This window comes from Lepus europaeus, chromosome 2 (genome assembly GCF_033115175.1).
Source record: "Lepus europaeus isolate LE1 chromosome 2, mLepTim1.pri, whole genome shotgun sequence".
Classification (NCBI taxonomy): domain Eukaryota; kingdom Metazoa; phylum Chordata; class Mammalia; order Lagomorpha; family Leporidae; genus Lepus; species Lepus europaeus.
Window position 1 is genome coordinate 153,696,834 of NC_084828.1, and position 19,104 is coordinate 153,715,937.

Consider the following 19,104-nt stretch of genomic DNA (forward strand, 5'->3'; position numbering starts at 1 on the left):
ACTTAGCCCTACAGGAGCATTTCATTAAATAATAACATGGGTTCTTTCTGTCACTAAGAATGTCCCACTAGCTAATGACTTATTGGCAGATGTGTCTGGAGCAGACACTTATTTTACGTGCTTTAGTTTTTAAAAGTTTACTTTTCCCACAATTCATAAAAAGGGTACTGTAGCATGGTACCCCTGTTGCATGAGTGAGAAGTTGGGGTTTAGAGTTATTAACTCTCTCCTCCAGGTCAACACAAGGAGTTAAGCAGCAGCATCCCCAAGCCCACTGCTCCTGAACACCACAGCACATTCTTCCCATTAGAAGCCTTGCAGGGAGTCGTCGTGCCCAACCTGTGATGTACGTCTGCTCCCTAACACTGAACACTTCCTTTGAACCAGGAAGTTCAGCTATGTGGGCCCTAATTTTTGACCCAAGGCAACTGATTCCAAGCGATAAGCCTCATTCGACAGAAGAGTCAGTCCAGACTTGTTCTTGAATGTTGCTTCCATTACCCATTGACTCCATGACCTTGGCAAAGTTACCTAAGTTCACTTAAAATTGGTTTCTCCCATTTAGATGATGACTAGCGAGTCTCCTCTCTGGGTGGCACTAAGGATTGGCTGATGCATATTAATAATATTTCACCAAATCATGCGTTGCCATGTGGTGAGTACAACTTGAGTGGGGTTGAGGTTAGGGCTCTCTGAACGGGAGCTTTCCTGAGGGACAATGCTGGGCGATGTTGAATTAACTATGTCACTTTCAAGGACAACCAGATAATCTCATCTGTCCTGCACTTTTGGCTTTGTACAAGGTCAAGCCTAGCGTCTGAAATAAGAAACTATTTCCGCTCAGTGTTTTCAAGTAATTGGCCGCTAGAGTTAACAAGAGGGTTTGTTGTAAGTGCCAATAGTGATAGAGTGAGTTTGAAAAAGGGGAGCGGGGAGGAGACTTATTGACCAGAAGAAAAAAATGAGCCAAAGGCTTGGCTAATTTGTGTAATCAACTTTATCAATTTGCATAAATTGTGCATCAGGCTATATTCCTCTTGGGCATAATAAGCCCAAATTTAGTTTTTCTAATTTTAAAGTAATCAGTCACTTTTTTTTTTTTTTTTTGCTTCTTCTGTTCCTTTCTGGGATTTGTATGGTCACACCTCCATGCATCTGTCAGGTGGCCAAACGCATCCCTAATTCTCAAGGACCCTCTCAGTCGCATTTAATGCTTATTATCCAAAATGTGTCCGTCTTCGGCCCTTGGTCCTTCTCACTGTTCTGTGTCTATTTGTCAGTATTTCTTATGCCCCTTCCTTGGTTATGTTCTTGTTCAGATCAGGATCTTGCAACTATTTTTAAATGAACCCCTTCCATTCCTTCCTCCACATTCTGTCCAATGACCCTGCCAAGTTCTAGAGTTTTCTCAGGCAGGCTTTCTGTCCCAGATTCCGCTCATTGTTTCTCTCGTTGCTTCCTCCGTAACGCTACTTATTTCTGCCCAGGATCTCCAAATAGTTCTAAGAGGTTTCAGAAGGCCTCCGTTGTTCTCTGATGTTATCTGATGTTGACTTGCAATGCTGATAGGGTTGCAACATAGCTACCACATACCCCATAGTCTCTAAACCTCACGCTGCACCCTCAGCTAAGCTCCTTTCCATATTTTCCTTGTCCCATTTTTGGGCTATCCTCACGATTTCCTACTTCCAGCCCCACCACGTGTCCGTTTACCTTCCATCCTGTCACCTAAGACCGAGCTTGGATATGATTACAATCTATCTAATCAAAAGAGGTGACCACAGAACTCATCCACCAACCTAGTAACTAAAGAACTAACGAACCTCTTGGAAATTAGCAAGTGTTCAAGAATGAACATGAGGAAACACTGTATTACACAGCACACGGGTAGCATCACCAAGGTTATACCAGTCGAGGACAGCGACAACTTTGGGAAAGGTTTAAACATCTGTAGAGCACTTTATGGCACACATATCTCTAACCTTTGAAGCCTGAGGTCATTCGGCGGCCTGGACCACAGGCCATCGTCAAAAACCAAACATGAGATTTATGGACAATGGCTCTAACCCAGACACCATTTCTTATGATTTTATGCTGTCCAGAGGGCTGAACTTCTGACATAAAATCTTTATCTCAAAGATGCAAATATGAACCTAATGTCCTTTTTAAAACAGTAGCGAGTTATGGCGCTGGAGATGTTTAAGCCCCGGGCTTCACAAACAGTTTTATAACAGCATTAGCCTGAAGATTGCCCCAGCTTCTATTTCATAACAGCGGTGTTGGCAAATCTGGGCACTTGCAATTCTTTCTGCTTCTGTCTATGTCCCGGGAACTTGAGCTTCTGCCTTCATAGAAAGAACTTCGCTTTCTCCCCTCAAGCCCGGGGAGGGGAGTGCTGAACTTGGTCTGCACAGCCCCGGTCATGGCCAGCCCAATCTTATTTCCTTTGGGCTCTGGCTATCTCAGTCAATCACTTTCATGGCTGGTTTCAAGAGCATGTGCCTAATTTAGAGCTGCTGACACAGGGCAGGGAGCAGGCCACCTGGCAAATGCCTTGGGCTTTGAGCGATTCCACTGACTTGAAGCCTAGGCCAAGTTCCCCTCAAGTTGTACTGAGGTTTGTAAACCTTTTGGCAATGCTGGGTTATAGCACTGGACCAGGGAATCAGGGTTTCATGGTCCTAGGTGTGAAATTTTCATCAACAGGATTTTATGTTGCAAAAATATAACGCACCACCAGAAATGTCACATAGAATTAAGCTTTGTAGTCACTGAGGTTCAAGATGAGTCAGATGGTATCGCTGACACCAAACGGCAAATTCTGTCCTCCTTGGTGGTGAGGTGGGGGTGTTAGAAATAAATGGAATCAGGCTAGTGCTGGTGCCCCCTTCGTCTTGTGGGGAAAGAACACCATCATTTTTAGTTCATCCACATTTTGGAACTAGATAATTACTTTCCACTTTAACTGCAAGATGGCACAGAAAGTACTTAAGCTTTAGCCTCAAAATATACTCTCTGGATGTAGCAGACACTGCAGAAATCACCTGCTATTTAATGCAGCGTGGCTCCAGACACGTCTCAGCCCCCAGAAGCTCATCTAGAATGGTGTCAACATTCCTTATTTCTGAGAAGTAAGCACTGGACACCGACGACACGGGGAACATCTGACCCAGCAACACAAAGCCAGAGCTTAAGGCTTCGCAGGGAAGCAGGTGGACTACTCATGTGGAGAGTGGGTGAGAAAGAGCTTCCGGGGCTCCATGGACCAAACTCACCAGGGCTCACCCAGGGACGTGCTCTCCTCTGGGCCTCTGCCAAAAGCTCACACCGAGTCACTGTAAGTTGCCCAGTACAGAGGGGATTCACATGACTGTCACGTGAGCTAATTTCTCACCATCCCTCCTTGACTTCGGGAAAGTCACTAGATCCCATGAGTTTGTTGGTAGCTTCTTCCCCTGTGATGGGGAAGCCAGCGGTGGGGATGGGCACAGAATACTATGTGGCATCTAGAACTGGACTGGGTTGAATCCTGGCTCTGGCACTTCCTAGCTGTATGACTTTGGGGAAGTCGTTTACCCTTTGTATAACTCGGTTTTGTCATCTGTGAAATGGGATCAGTAGTGGAAGCTACCACAAAGAGTTGTTGAGGATTAAGTAATTATTGATAATGAAGACTTTAATGCAGGAATCCTTCAATAAATATGACAACAATGATGATATCTCAGCAAAAGGGGCCATGTCGTGTGTATGTGTGTGTGTGCATATTAACAGGGAGTGTGTAACTAAAGGGTTTTGATGAGGCATCCCGGCCTAGGGTGGCATGAGCTATGATAGAAAAGTGTAATTCCATGGAGAGATTTCAAAACTGTCATGCCTTGGGCCTGAGGCCAGTGGAGGCAATAGAGATCCTACATCACCAAGGCCATTTTCTTAGGGACTGCTCGTCTCCTGGGTGTCAGAATCAGGACTGGGAAGGCACTCCCACTCATCTCATTGCAGACAAGAGAGATGGTGAGTGTGAAACAAGAACTGGAGGTTGGACGTGGGTGTTTGGCCTAGCAAATGTGACACTTGGGACTCCTGCATCTCATATTAGAGTGCCTGGGTTTGAGTCCCGGCTCCACTTCCAACTCCAGCTTCCTGCCAGCGCAAGTGATGGTCTAAGTACTTGGATCCTTTCCACCCAGAGGGGAGGCCTAGACTGAGTCCTTGGCTTGGTTGTTGCAGGTATTTGGAAGGTGAAGCAGCTGATAGGAGTTTTCTGTCTCTCTGTCCCTGTATTTCTCTGTCTCTGTCTGCCTTCCTCCCAAGTAAGTTTAAACATTTTTAAAAAGATGCTTGCCTCCAATATTTGAATGCCTGGTTTTGGGTCCCAGCTCTGCTCCTAATTTGAGCTTCCTGCCAGTGCAGGCCCCAGGAAGCTGCAGTGACTGGGTTCCCATCACCCATGTAGGAGACCTAGATGGAGTTCTTGGCGCCTGACTTTGGTCACAGATGGGGGCCACTGTAGATATTAAACTCAAAAAGAACTAGGAGTTAAAGGCGATGGGACTCCTTGGTGGTGACTAAGCAAAGTTCCAAGTTTCTCTTCTCAGCCTCAGGTGGTGGACATGGACCACTGGGCTGTGGAAACCTATTTTCAGGTCTTGGAGAGACACAAGGTGGAACTCTAGTTGTGGAAGAAACACTCAGGGTACAGGCACAGTGAGGCCAAAAGCCTTGCAATGTCCATCTTGCAAAGCTGATCCACTGTCTACTTCTCCTCCTCCCTGACATGGGGCTGGCTGCGGGTGTGTGCTCATCCATCTATCTTTCTACAAGGGGGCAGCTGTAGATGCCTACCAGGTACATGACACTTGACTACCAGTGCAGTCATTCATTAGCTGCTCTGCTGTCTTCCGTTCCCAGATTTGTTCTAGATCATTGTCATGACTACCTTCATAGATCAGACAAACTATGGACTCCACTCAGGTCTGGAAGTTGGGATTGGCTACATTTCTTTATCTGTCTCTTCTATCAGCACAATTAATGACTCCAATCATTATTTTTAAAATAGTGTTTCCTAAAAAGTCTTTAATTCTGTAAAATATCTCTAAGCATATAGGATGGTATTTATCCAAGAACTAAAATGCAGTAGCAGTTGACTTAGTATTTTTCCTGCACATGTAAAATGAAACTTAACTTTTTAAATGATCTTTCCTTTTTAATGGAAACATATCATCAATTGAATTTGTAGAAAAGTGAGGAAGATGGAAATGTTCTAGTCTTAGACAATGTGACGAGAATTTTGAGCTAATGCTATACCTACAACAGGAAACAGCAGCAAGAAAAATTCTTTTACAGAAAGGGAATACAACATGGATTTTTAATTGAATTATCCAGTAAAGCCTTTTGTTTTGAGCATCTACTACTAAAAACTAGGAATGTATAGAGTGCCTAATATTATTTAATCTATGTAAATATTGCATTTCAAACACTAATTAATTTACTAATTCGATGAACATTTTAATTCCTGTAGCACTGGTATCTGTCTTTTCCTGTGCCTTCTCCATATGTCTTATAGATTCCCAAGTACCAGTAGGTCATTTTCTCATTGATTTGTGTGTTTGAGGTCATTTCTTTTTAATGCATTGATTTGTCAATATTATTAATACTCTTGAATTTTCAATTTATTAAATAATTATTTTTTCATAATTCGTGCAGCAAACCTAGAATTGTAGTTCCAGATAAAGAAAATGTAGACTTCATTTGCTTCTGAACATAAAGAATTTAGCAATCTTACTGAGATGACAAGATTACTTGAAGTGATTAGTGAGTGGTTGTGATAATTGTATGTGTAAGAGAGTTTGCAAGACCAGCGAGATCATCAACTCAGCTCGGGTTGTCAAAGAGGGCATCGTGGGAAGTGGGTCCTGCTTGGCCCATGAAAGTTAGTAGATGCAGGCAGAGTAGAAAGGGAGAGATTCCAAGCAGGAAGACTGGCGTAACCTGGGCCTTGCACCATTGCTGGTGTTTGGACAAATTTCATTTTTTTGTGGGAGCAGGCTGCCTTGGATGAGTGAGGACTTGAATAGGCCACACTCCTTCAAACCCAACCAATTTAAGAGTTAATGCTGTGATTTTAGACACCACTTATGGGTGGAATCATACAACTCAGCAACCTTTGAGGCCTAAAACTTTTTCATTTCTGTGGCCCCAAGTTGAGCACAGGGATAATAATCAGTGATTATCAACAGAGTGAAAGGGCCAAGAAGAATGTAGAATTTCCCAGCTTGCCTGAGAAATGGCCACTCCATCTGTGCTTGGATGGGCCCATTCATTGAAGCTCTGTTCTCCCAGAATCCACACCATTGTTGAACCCTTCTATTTTAGAAGCCCTTTTCAAATGATGAATTGGACAGCACTTCCGGCAACTCTGCCTACTGATCCTGGGTTGCCCCTTGTGAAGCCATTTGGCAGTCCAGCAGCTCATTCAGGTGACAAAGCATTCTCAGCCTGGTCCATTTTGGCACAGGTTGTATAGACACACCATGTGCTTGACTTCCTTTGGGGATGTTTTGTGAGATTATGCATCAGTATGGTTCAGAACCAGATAGGCTAACCCAAATGGCCTGCACCACTTGTTCTTTCTGCAGTGTAAGAGAAAGATACACGGATCTGCCTTAAAGCCCTCCAGAACTCTGGCAAGTCACTGGCTTTGCTGTGAATGCACTGACTCATACCTTCCAAACCCTGGGGCATTTCAAAGCCCAGCTGCCTGAGGATGGGGAGAGCAGCCCCTGCTTTCCTCCCAGGGCCAAGCAAATGGCCCCTCGAACGTGGAGTCTGACCCACATGCTTATTTCATGTTTTTCCAGGCAGGTGTCAATCACTGCTCTCAGTGACATCCTCCTGTTTGGCAGTTTGTGACCCAAGGCAAAATCCTCCGCTTGGTCAGAGCACCCAGGCTGCAGGGGGCGCTAACGAGTTAGGCAAGACAGGGTTGTGCTAAGCTTCTCTTTCTCAAAGCAAACCACTTTCCCCCAGGTAGCAGATCAGCTGTAAACACATGGATCTTCCCTCCCCTGCTCCCACTTCCCAACACATATGCTCTGTATCAAATCTAAGAATAAAAAGAGTGCAACTGCAAGAAAGCTTTTAAAGATTGTAACTTCCTGAAAGAAAGAACAGAAGGCAAAGGGCCTAGGATCAGCTTGGGGTGCTGTGCTGGGTGATTGTACTTGATGCTAGGTGTCATTAACCGCAAAGCATCATTTTTGATTTGTGGGTAGAAGTCATGAGATCCCACACATGTCCCATGTTAAATCCGTGTCATTGGAGCCAGCTTTGTGGTGTAGTGAGTAAAGCCATTACCTGTGATGCCAGTAGCCTGTATAGGCACTGGTTTGTGTCCTGGCTGCTCCACTTCCTATCCAGCTTCCTGCTAATGGCCTGGGAAAAAGCAGCAGATGAGGGCCCAAGTGTTTGGACCCCTGTCACCCACATGAGAGACCTGGCTGAAGCTCCAGGCTCCTGGCTTCAGCCTGGTCCAGTGCTGGTCACGGCAGCCTTCTGGGGGCTGAACCAGCATATGAAAGATCTCTCTCTCTCTCTCTCTCGCTCTCTCTCTCTCTCTCCTCTCATTCTGTAACTCATAGTTTCAACTAAATAGGGTGTCATTTCTCTTAATCCCAGGAGATCCTATGGTATCTCATGCAGCACAGTGCAATTAGGTATCCACTTACCCTGTGTGGCTGTTGAGCACATGAAATATGTGCTCTAGGTATAACCTACAGAGGCCTAGTTCAAAGATTTAGTACCAAGAATGTAAAACATTTCTTTGGTGATCCCTTACATTGATTACATGTTGACATTCTAGTAGTTTTGATATATTAGGTAAAATAAAGTATTATTTAAATTATTTTCACTTGTTTATTATTTTTATAAATTTACTAGCAGAAAACTTGAAGTAAAAACTTGCAGGAATTTTTTTAAAATTATTATTTATTTATTTATTCATTTATTTGAAAGGCAGAGTTACAAGGAGGGAGAAGCAGAGGCAGAGTCTTCCATCTGCTGGTTCACTCCCCGAATGGCCACAATAGCCAAGGCTGGGCCAGACTGAAGTCAGGAGCTAGGAGCCTCATCCAGGTCTTGCATGTGGGTGCAGGGCCCCAAGCACTTAGGCCATCCTCTGCTGCCTTCCCAGGCTCACCAGCAAGGAGCCAGTTTGGAAGCAGAGCAGCCAGGACTTAAACTGGTGCCCATATGAGATGTTGCTGCCGCAGGCGGTGGCCCAACCCACTACACCACAGCATTGGCCTCAAATTTGCAGTAATTTTGACAGGGCTGTGCTGATTCTACATAGGCAGGGGAGGAGTCTGTAACAGACATCAATGGTAATCCATTGTCTCCTCATAAATTTAATTTCTTGACATTAAACAACATATTTTCTCTTGACTTTAAAAAAATGTCATTTTCATATTTATTCAGAAATCTATGATCATCTCACTCTGTTTTGCTACAAGTTAAAAAGAAGTGATCTTTGTTAACTGTTCTAGTCCTTAGAAATGCAATATTTCAGGGCCTGCATTGTGGTGTTGCAGGTGAAGCTGCCGATTGCCATGCCAGCACCCCATGTTGGAGCACTGGTTTCAGTCCTGATTGCCCCGGCTTCTGATCCAGCTCCCTGCTAATGTGCCTGGCAAGGCAGCAGAAGATGGCCCAAGTGCCTGGGTGTGTGGGCCACCCACGTGGGAGACCAGGATAGGATTCTGGGCTCTTAGCTTCAGGATGGCCTTGCCCGGGCTATTGTGGCCATTTGGGGAGTGAACCAGCAGATAGAAGATATCTCTCTATCTGTCTCTCTCTGTCATTCTGCCTTTCAAATAAATAGGTAAGTAAGTATATCTTTAAAAACAAAAGATGGGGCCAGCACTGTGGCACAGCAGGTAAAGCGCCTGCCTGCAATGTCAGCATCTCGTATGGGTGCTGGCTGGTGTCTCAATTGCTCTGCTTCTGATTCAGCTCCCTGCTAATGGCCTGGGAAAGCAGCAGAAGAAGGTCCAAGTGTTTGGGTCCCTGCCACCAATTCGGGAGACCTGGATAAAGCCTCTGGCTTCTGGCTTTGACCTGGCCAGCCCCTGGCCCTTGCACTCAACTGGTGAGTGAATCAGCAGATGGAAGATACCTCTCTCTCTCTGTATCTCCCTATTGCTCTGTAACTCTGAATTTCAAATAAATAAATAAATATTTAAAAAGACATGTAATGTTTTCTCCAATACCCTCTTAAATACCATGAACCTGCAAGTGGAACTCCTCCCTCCAATTTTAACTCTGTGTTTCCAAATTTGGCTGGATTTTTCGGATTCTGTGGTCCTGATTTCTGAGTGTTACTTCAACTTGCACACCTACTAGAGTATGGATGAGGCACATTTATCTCATGAATTCATTCAGCCTACAGCAGGACTCCTGATGTAGCCTATGTCCCAGGATACTGCGTTACTGAACCTGCCTAAGGATCTGGGTGAACCACCTGACCTGAGAGCTTTTTATTTTTTTTTTATATTTTATTTATTTGACAGAGTTAGACAGTGAGAGAGAGACAGAGAGAAAGGTCTTCTTCCTGTTGGTTCACCCCCCAAATGGCCACTATGGCCGGAGCTATGCTGACCCAAAGCCAGGAGCCAGGTGTTTCTTCCTGGTCTCCCATGTGGGTGCAGGGCCCAAACACTTGGGTCATCCTCCACTGCCTTCCTGGGCCACAGCAGAGAGCTGGACTGGAAGAGGAGCAACCAGGACTAGAACCTGGCTCCCATAGGGGATGCTGGCGCTGCAGGCGGAGGATCAACCAAGTGGGCCATGGTGCCGGCCCCAACCTCAGAGTTTTATCCACAGTTGCTAACTGAAGTATAAGCTGTGGACTACAAGTGTACCTAGAAGTTATGGGTATTTCTTTTACAAATGTGTGAACATCAAGTTGTCTTATTTGTTTATTATTCTTGATGAATTATAAAATATTTAGCAACATTGATTTACTATCTTATTCATCGTTTACTTGAAAATTATTGAAAATGAGCAATGGCCAGGAAATGCTGCTGCAAGTGGTGCCGGTTTTCCCAGAATGGCTTTACATGTGGATTTGAAACTGAATGATTCAGCTTGCATAAAAATGGTTTCCCATGAGATCATTTGTCCTGGTCTCCTCCCAACCTCCAAAGAGAGGCTTTCTGTTTCCTGCGCTGATCCTCCCCCCAGGACTCTTTCCATACCCACAGAATCAGAAACTCTATCTGCAAGGCCCAGGGATCTTGCGCTTTGCCAAGAGCTTCAAGCACTTCTGAAGCAAGCTAAAGTTTGGTAGCTAGAGTGGTGTCAGGGGATGGAGACTGGCAGGAAGCATTGGATCAGCAGTCGGAGGTGTTGATCTTTCACTGCTGCCATGGCTGTGCTTAGAACTTATTGGTGCCTCTTTCATTCTGTCCTCTGTGTAGGTCAAGGCCCATCGCCAGTAGCTGAAAATTCACGTTCTCTTCTTGAATCTGCACACTGGACTCCCTATGCTCAGGGTGATAGTGATAGTGTGTGCTAAGAGAGTTGTAAAGCAACGTCATCAGTGGGGAACACTGACCTGAGCTATCTAAAATTTAAGGAAATCCTGTTTAGGTCAGTACGGGTAAAACTGAGGCTAAAATATAGAATTGGAGGCAAGTGTTTGGCTTAGTGGTGATGCTGCCAGTTGGGACACCCCCATGTCATATTGGAATGCCTGGGTTCAAGTCCCTGGATTCCAGATTCCTAAGAGGTACAAGGTGAAGGTTCAAGTAGTTGGGTTCCCGCCTCTCACGTGGGAGACCTGGACTGAGCTCCTGGCTTCTGGCTTTGACCTGGCCAATGGGGACACTTGGGGAGTGAACCAACAGATGAGAGCTCTCTCTGTCTCTCCCTCTGTCATTAAAATCAATAATAATACATTCAAAATATGCATACAATTTGCATTTTTTAAAAGATAAAAGCAGACTTGTAGGGATGCTATGGGCTGTGCCCCTGGATCCTCTGGGGAGCACTCTCATTCTCCTTGGCCAAGGAAAACTTGATGAGTCCTTGATGAGCAGGCTGACAGGTGGCAGAGAACGGCTTGGCTCAGTCTGGGCGTTCACCTGTTCCTGGAGTAGGCCCTGTTCTGGAAGCCTCTTTAATCTGTTACTCGGATCTTCACCTTTTTGCCCATATATTCTTTTCATTTGGAATCATCTACTGTCTGTACCTATATACCTTGTTTCTTCACACACACTTCTTTCCTTTTCTTCTTTCCCTTTCTTACACTCTGTGCCTTCTAAACCCATTGGCTCCATTTGTAAGAAAGCCGCTGATTTAGGCAATGTTTGAGTCCATGTCAGGGGGCCTCTGAAAGGCCCGTCTTTGCTTGAGTGCACTGATCAGCCACGCGATGTGTCTGATTTGTTTTGATATAAATGTGGCTGCACTGTCACCACTCACTGCTGACTTAGATCTCTGCTCAGCCTTCTGTCAAGCTCAAAGTGTTGCATGATTTTGCAGTCTGCTTAGACCCTGCCCCCTATCTCTTTGCTCTGGATTCTCCCCATTCATAGCCTTTTACCCACTGTTTGTGCTGAGCTTTGAGACCGAATGAAAGAGCTGGCTTGTGCAAGTGTACTGTGCTACTTTTCTCACACCAGAACGACTGCAGGTGCACACTAACACTCACCACATCAGTGTCCTGGTTTTGGAGCCCTTTTGAAAAGGTAACCCTGGAGGTAAATTTCCCCAACGATTGCTTTGCACCGGTTCATTAGCCATTCCTTTTATTATGATCTTGCCATCTCTGAAAGCTGAGGATTCAGGAAGGAAATCCAAATGTAAATGTGACTTTGAAAACTTCTGATTTTGAGTTTCTGGCATTGCTCATTGCTATTGCTGTGAGCATACTGGTATGACAGGCTTAAAAAAGGAAATGGGGCTTTTTGCTTTGTTTTGTTAAACAATGCATAGCAAAACCTCGTGATTTTTCACAGACCTTCTGTATTTCAAATAGTTGAACTAAATAATAACAACTAAGGTAAAACCTCAATAATTTTCAGCAATAGACTCCCTTTTATTATTAGAAATACTCTTGATCAGCTTTGTATCTAAGTTCAGGATTTCCCAACCTCAAAAAATTGGTCACAACCTACTTGCAGGCAGAGAAAATAATAAGAAAATATGGAGGGTTTTTATTATTAATTTTTAAATGTTGTTTACCTTTTCTCAAGTTTTTTTTTAAGAGAGAATACATTAGATATTGTTAAGATGTGATTTCTATGTGATGACAATGAAGTTGTTCAGCCAAGTTCAAAATTCCACCTTCCACATTTCTTATTTGAATGAATGATTAAAAAAAAAAAACATTTATAAGGGAATCTTCTAGCTGACTTTATGGGATCCAAACACTATTGTTAGCTCTATGCCAGTGAGAGCCTTGTCATCAGTTTCAATGACAAGGATTTGGAGGGAAGCATCCACTGGGCAACAAAATTATTAAGGACACAAATATTTTCTCCCTGAGAAAGAAAGTCAGCGATTTGGATTTTCAATAGTGAAAGGTATCATGAAGTCCTGGACTTCTCTGATTTAGAAGCTTTAAAGAATTATTATCCAAAGAAAGTGGCAGTGATGGAAATTAAATTTTCCATAAGAAGTTCCTTTTAGGGGTTGGGTATTTAGCCGAGTGGTTAAGACACCTAAGCTCTACAATGGAATGTCTAGGTTTGGCCCCCAGCTGCATCTTCCTGCCAGTGCAGACTCTGGGAGGCAACAGCCATGACTGTGAGTGAACCAGTAGAGAAGAGCTCTCTCCTTCTCTCTGCCTCTCAAATAAATAATATTTTTTTAAAAAAATCCCTTTTTCTTTTTTTCCAATAAGATGCCTGGCTGGATGCGTGTTGTATAACTTTCTGCCAACCAACAGACTGCCTAATCGTATGCACTCAAAGCCACTTGTGTAGCTGGATTGGATGCGCCCTTTCCTACCCAAAGGTCACCAGATTTGCACCATATATTGTGAGATCAGTTCACAGTTCCAGCCTTATCTGTTTCTGCTGTCCATTGCAACATGACAGAGTCCTGGAGGTCCTTTTGGGGGAAAGAGGGCCCCAGTATCAAGTTAGCCACCTTAGCTGCTGGAACCGTATCATTGTTGGTAGCATTCCCTTCAGGACAGCAGGCAGAACCACGAATATCATGTAAGGGCTCTTTCTCTCTGGGGAGTTATCCATCCCATGGTATCCAGAGAAATTCCCAGGCAACTGCTACTGTGTTTTCTCCCCCTACTAAAAGAGTTTATGAAACATTATTTTCCTCACAGGCTACAAGACAATTATATGACCAGTGTCATATAATTTGACTTTGAGAGACCTGCCCAGATTTTAAAAATCTCAGTATGAAAAGGAATGAAGAGGGACCAGAGTTGCAGCACAGTAGGTTAGGCTGCCACCTGTGAGGCCAGCATCCCATATGGACATCATTTTGAGTCTGACTGCTCTACTTCTGATCCAGCTCCCTGGAACGTGCCTGGGAAAGCAGCAGATGGCCCAAGTGCCATCTAGGATGGAGTCCCAGGCTCCTGGCTTCAGCCTGGCCAAACCCTGGCTGTTGCAGCCATCTGGGGAATGACCCAGCTGATGTCTTCCTCTCTCTCTGTTTCTCCCCCTCTCTGTAACTCCGACTTTAAAATAAATAAATAAACCTAAAAAACAAGGAACAAAGGGATTGGAGAAGTTTCTCTAGTTTGGAAAGCTCATTGCAGTGGGAAAGGGTGTGAGTCAACTATTGTTCTGATTAGTCCATGACCTGACCCTGACCATGAGTGAAACTGGGCCTGTCAGTCTTTTTCTCACTGCTGACGCAGAAGGAAAAACTGTACCTTCAGGGACGCCAATGAGAAACTGCGATTGGTGTAGCAGGTGAAGCCACCTATGAGTCCAGCATCTCATATGGGTGCCAATTGGAGTCCCAGCTGCTCTGCTTCCAGTCCACCTCCCTGCTGATGAGCCTGGGAAAGCAGCCGAAAAATGGTCCAAGTGCCTGGGTTCTTTCTTGCCACCTATGTGGGAGACCCAGAAGAAGCTCCTGGTTCCTGGTTTCCACCTGGCCCAGCTCCAGCCATTTCGGTCATTTGGAAAGTGAACCAGCAGATGGAAGATTTCTCTCTGATCTCTCCTTCTCTCTTTCTGTAACTCTGCCTTTCAGATTAAAAAAAGAATCCACAACCAGAAGAACAGACATAAAGATGCAAAATTAAAATGAAGAAAGTAAAGGAAGAAATCTAAGCCTGGTGTGTCTAAAAAGCTCAGGGCAAGATTCTCTCTCCAGCTGCACCAAGGCACTCTCAATTGTGCATTCCAAGTTCGTTCCAGGAGCAGCTCCCCCACCGATGTCAATGGGAGTTCTGCACTCAAAAGCAGTGAAGCAATGGCAATAAAGATCTAGAGGGTACAGTGGGAAAAAAATACCACAGCCACCAGCACCCACAACAAACTGATTAGCATGGGCACTGAGCAGGGAAGTTCTGCCCTTAGCAACCAGAGCAGCAATGCGGGGCAGGTACCGTGGACGTCTGCCTGCTAGAGATCTGAGCTTGTGTCAGTTCCCCAAAAACTCAGGGCCTGAGTGAAGGTTTAGAGCGGCTGGCAGCACACTTGAGTCACTTGGGGGGAGCTTTCCAAACAGCATGGTACCCCAAGCCCACCCCCTAGAGTTTCCAATTAAACTGCTCTGAGGAGGAGCTTGGCCTTGGGTATCTGTTCGAATCTTTCCTGGTCGTTCTACCATGCCATGAGGCTGAGCCCACTGGCAGCGCCCTGAGGTTGTGTGGCAGGATTCACATGTGGCCCACGGAGGGTGCGTGGGCAGCTGCCCGACCCCTCAGTGCTGTCCCCGGCCTAAGGTAGGCAGGTGGAATTAAGTCTTCATTCATGAAAACTGTTGTGAAAATAAAGTATTGATCTTACTTGAGAGACTTTTATGTTAGTCAATTAAATTAGTACTGTACCTTTCTACTAGTAAAATAAGAGTACCATTACTATATGGAAATATAATGTTCCATAATATTTTTATTGTGAGACAGGGGACGTGTCTTACTGCACTCAAATGTACAGTTTATGCATGACTATAAAGTTAGCTGTAATCCATAAACAGGCGATATAGATCCTAGATATCTCTTTTAAGATCAGTTGGAAGGAAAATTCCTTATTCCTTAGCAACACCATAGGAAGCAGGATTGGCTCCAAGAAAAAAAAAACCTTATCTTTCCTAATTATTCCACAAGAAAAGGCAATAGAACATTCCATTATTCTAATATTTGAAGGGGAACAAATGCTTTCCTGATAATTCTCTTGTACAGTGTTCAAGTATTGCAATTGCAAACTGGAAATATTTATTTTTGTTATTTTTTTCAATACAGTAAGAACCAAGAGATCTATTTTCCCTGAATGTCATATGCTACAATAGAAAACAGCACACTATCTAGAGAGGTTACGTGCTTCCTGGATGGCTGAGGGCTGATAGCTCCACGCACAGTACAAATAGGCAGATTACTTGAGCTTTTTCACTTTAGGCTATTTGGAAATGTGTCATTTAAAATGTGGAATCCTGGCATAAGATTTTCACACTGAAATTTTTTCAAAACTATCTAAAATGTGTCTTATTTGTGAAAATGCATCTTATTAATCCATTGTGCTATAAAATAACAGCTGTTAATATGATTTTAAAGTTTGTAATAAAGTGCATCAAAATGTCTATAGAACGGATCGGGACAGCACAGCCAACAAGCGATATTTCAGGGACTTTTAATGTGTGAGTAAAATGCCAACATGGCAGAAAATGAAAACTCCCAAATGTATCTCTCCTGATTTTGTCATGTATTCGCCTTATCTGACCCCCACACGCACTTGCCCCAGACACCGCCATTGTGAGGGAGAAGGAGGCTCGGGTAAGTGGTACTGTCCACCACCCACCCCGTGCCAGCTTACAGCAGTTGTACCTGTTGCTACAGCCATGCTGTGTAACAAACCACTCTAGCTCGCTCATTGCGACCACTTATGCCAGTGTCTGTGGGTCAGGAAGCCTTTGGCTGATCTAGCAGGGCTCAGCTGAGCATGGCTCTGAGCTGGAGGTTAGGCTCATTTCTGGTGGTTTCTGGTGTTTTTTTTTTGTTTGTTTGTTTTTGTTTTTGGATTGGTAGCTAACCAAGGTTCTTCTCACTACAGTGGCACACATACCAGGAAGAGCAGGGAAACACAAAAATCTCCAAGGGCTAGGCTTGAGGCAGCACACTGTCACGTCCACTCGTGTAGCATTGGTCAAAGCCAACCATGTGGCTAAAGCAAAAGTGACAGAGGTGGGGGGATCAAAGCTGCCACCAGGGGAGGAACTGCATCTGGTGATGGCTGCAACTGTCTGCAGTGATGAGGGGCAGGAGATTTGCATGGCTGTGCTGTTCCTTTTTAAATTAGTGATTTGGTGCTCACATAACCGTGGTGTGACAGTCCATTTTCCTGGCGCTCGATGGTCCAGGTGGAAACCCCCCCTCCTACAGCTACTGTCCCTGTGATGCTGAGCTGAGTTTCTCTGCTCTTTTGTCGCCTGATCTGCAACCCTGAGAAACAATAGCTCCTAACTCCCAGTGTGGTGGGGAGAATGATACGGGTCATCTTTAATCAGAGTAAGCCATGCCCATTCAAGTCTTTCATCTTTAATTTACCATTAAAGAAATACAAACGCCTGGAGGGCAGGAGCCATGCCTATTTTACATGCTATGTAGATTTTTTCCAGGAAATCGTGATATTTGGCAAAGATCCTAATCCATTATTTGGGGGATTATGGTGGCTAAACACAAATGAGGATTGTTTACTTTCCACATCTACTCACTTTGCCAAAATATGCTAGTGCCAACTTTATTACCACATTTACCTTTCTTTGAGAGACTGAAGCAAATCAGATCCAGTGAACGCACACACATGTGTAATTCAATTAAATATGTGTTTTTTCACCCACTCCTATCATGGATGAAGCACCTTGCCAGACAATGGGGAACAGGGTCTGGAGGGGGTAAGTACAAAGATGCTGTCTTAGAGAGCTTCAGGGACAGAAAAGACACATGGGCACGGGTAGTGTTGAAGCCAGAGAGGTTTGTGCTACCAGAAACGTATGGCAAAAGCTTTGGATGAGCAGAGGGAAGAGCTGTCGTCGTTGTGTGAGAGTATACCAATCTGTAGACTGAAGTCAACAGGTCGACCCTTGTATCCTCTCAGGTCAGTTGCCAGTTTCTTGGAATTCTTGCTATTTTTACTGGCATAGTTTGAGAATCAAGGTAGTCCTATCTTTCCAGGTAAACAGTTCTTTGTAAAAAATTAAGTAATGATTCTACTCCTACCTGATAAAGCTGTGGGTTTAAAAGTCTATCTTGTCTCATATTGATATTGTTATAGTGGTTTTAGATGAATGTTCACCCAGTATGTCTTAAATCTGTATGGTCAGAGTTATCTGGAGAGACAGAACCAGTAGCATATCTATATCTATATCTGTATCTATCTATCTATCTATCTATATATATATATATAGAGAGAGAGAGAGAGCGATGAGATGGAATTTTTAAGGGGAATTGACTTACTTGAATATGGAGGCTGAGGGTCCCACATAAGCCATCTGCAAGCTGGAGAACCAGGGAAGTCCAAGTCCTTGGCTTCAGAGCCAAGGAAGCTCCTGATGTAATTCTCAGTGTGAGGGCAAAGGCTTGAGAGCCCAGGATGCGGGGAAGGGGGCATGGGGCATGCATGTGAGTCTGGGAGTCTGGAGGTCAGAGACCCTGGAGTGCTGGTATCCCAGGACAAGAGAAGGAGAGTGTCCCAGCTTTAGGAGAGCATGAGAACTCGCCCTTCCACCGCCATTTGGGGCCCTTAGGTCATGGAACGGTGCTGGCCACGTGGGGATGGATCTTCCCCACTGAGTCCACTGACTTACAGGCCAATCTCTTCTGGAAACACTCTCACAAACACCTGGAGTTACCTGATCATTCTAGTCAGAAGCAAAACCACCTGGGTTTCTCTTTCAGCCTTAGAGTGATGGGTTCAGTACCTACCGAAGCCCTGAGATTAAGTATGTCTTACCCAGCTACCCGAGTACCCCCTAATTCGGTCAAATCGGCATCCAGACTCAAGCACCACACAGCCTTTTGGTCTGATTGTGTTTGAGGTCTGTCTTATGACCAACATGAGAGTGTTGTATTTGTTTATATTTATTGAAGCTTAGTTACATGCTGGGACATAGCTCTGCTTGGACTTTGTCTTTCGTATGGACCAGGTAGCATCTTTGCGTTTCATCCCTACCTTTCCTACTGACAAGGTCAAGTTTTCCTTACTCTGTTAGAATTTTGTTTTTTTTAAAAAAAAAACTTTAAAATACAGAATTGACTTTAAAAAGGTCAGAGTTCAAACTTCAGTGAGGAAATACTGTTGAAGCCTGAGTATAATGTCTCTAAGTGTCTCTCAAACAATGGCTTCCCAAGGACTGTAGATGTCTTTAATTTAAATCACACTTTCAGTTTCCAAGATTTTGTCCTCCAATATTTCAGTTCCACACTTAAACTATTATATTATTGTTACTACTAAAATTGGGATTTGTGTCCTTTTCTTACAGTCAATGCTCATTTGTGGAGACCCTCAATTCAGTTGCTTAAGGTATTTGTTTTGTATTACTTAACTGTGGTCCATGGCTGCGTCTAAGTTCAGTTTCTTTTCACGGTGGAGTAGACCCTTCAATACTGTTAACTAATGAAGGTCTGAGTTCTTTACTGAATGCTTTGCTGACATAAATTTTCTCAGTTGCTCTTTTCTAAAAATGCATTTATTGCGTTCTCAAGTTTGACCACGCTTTGCAGGTGTATAGGGTTCTAAGCTGATACTTATTTTGCTTCAGCACTTTGGAATTATTATTCTGTTATCTTTTAGCCTGTATTTTTGTCACAAGAAATATGTGATCTCTTTGGGAACATTAATCATTTCTCTCTGGTTGTTTTGATTTCTACACCCCTATTTTTCCCCATTGTATTTGTGTTTTCCTTTAAGTCCT

At 44.1% G+C, this 19,104-nt stretch overlaps 1 pseudogene; it reads right to left on the reverse strand.

The window, feature by feature from the left end:
• Positions 1–10,430: 10,430 nt before the first annotated feature.
• Positions 10,431–19,104, reverse strand: part of LOC133752100 (putative high mobility group protein B1-like 1) — a 52,219-nt pseudogene continuing 43,545 nt past the window's right edge.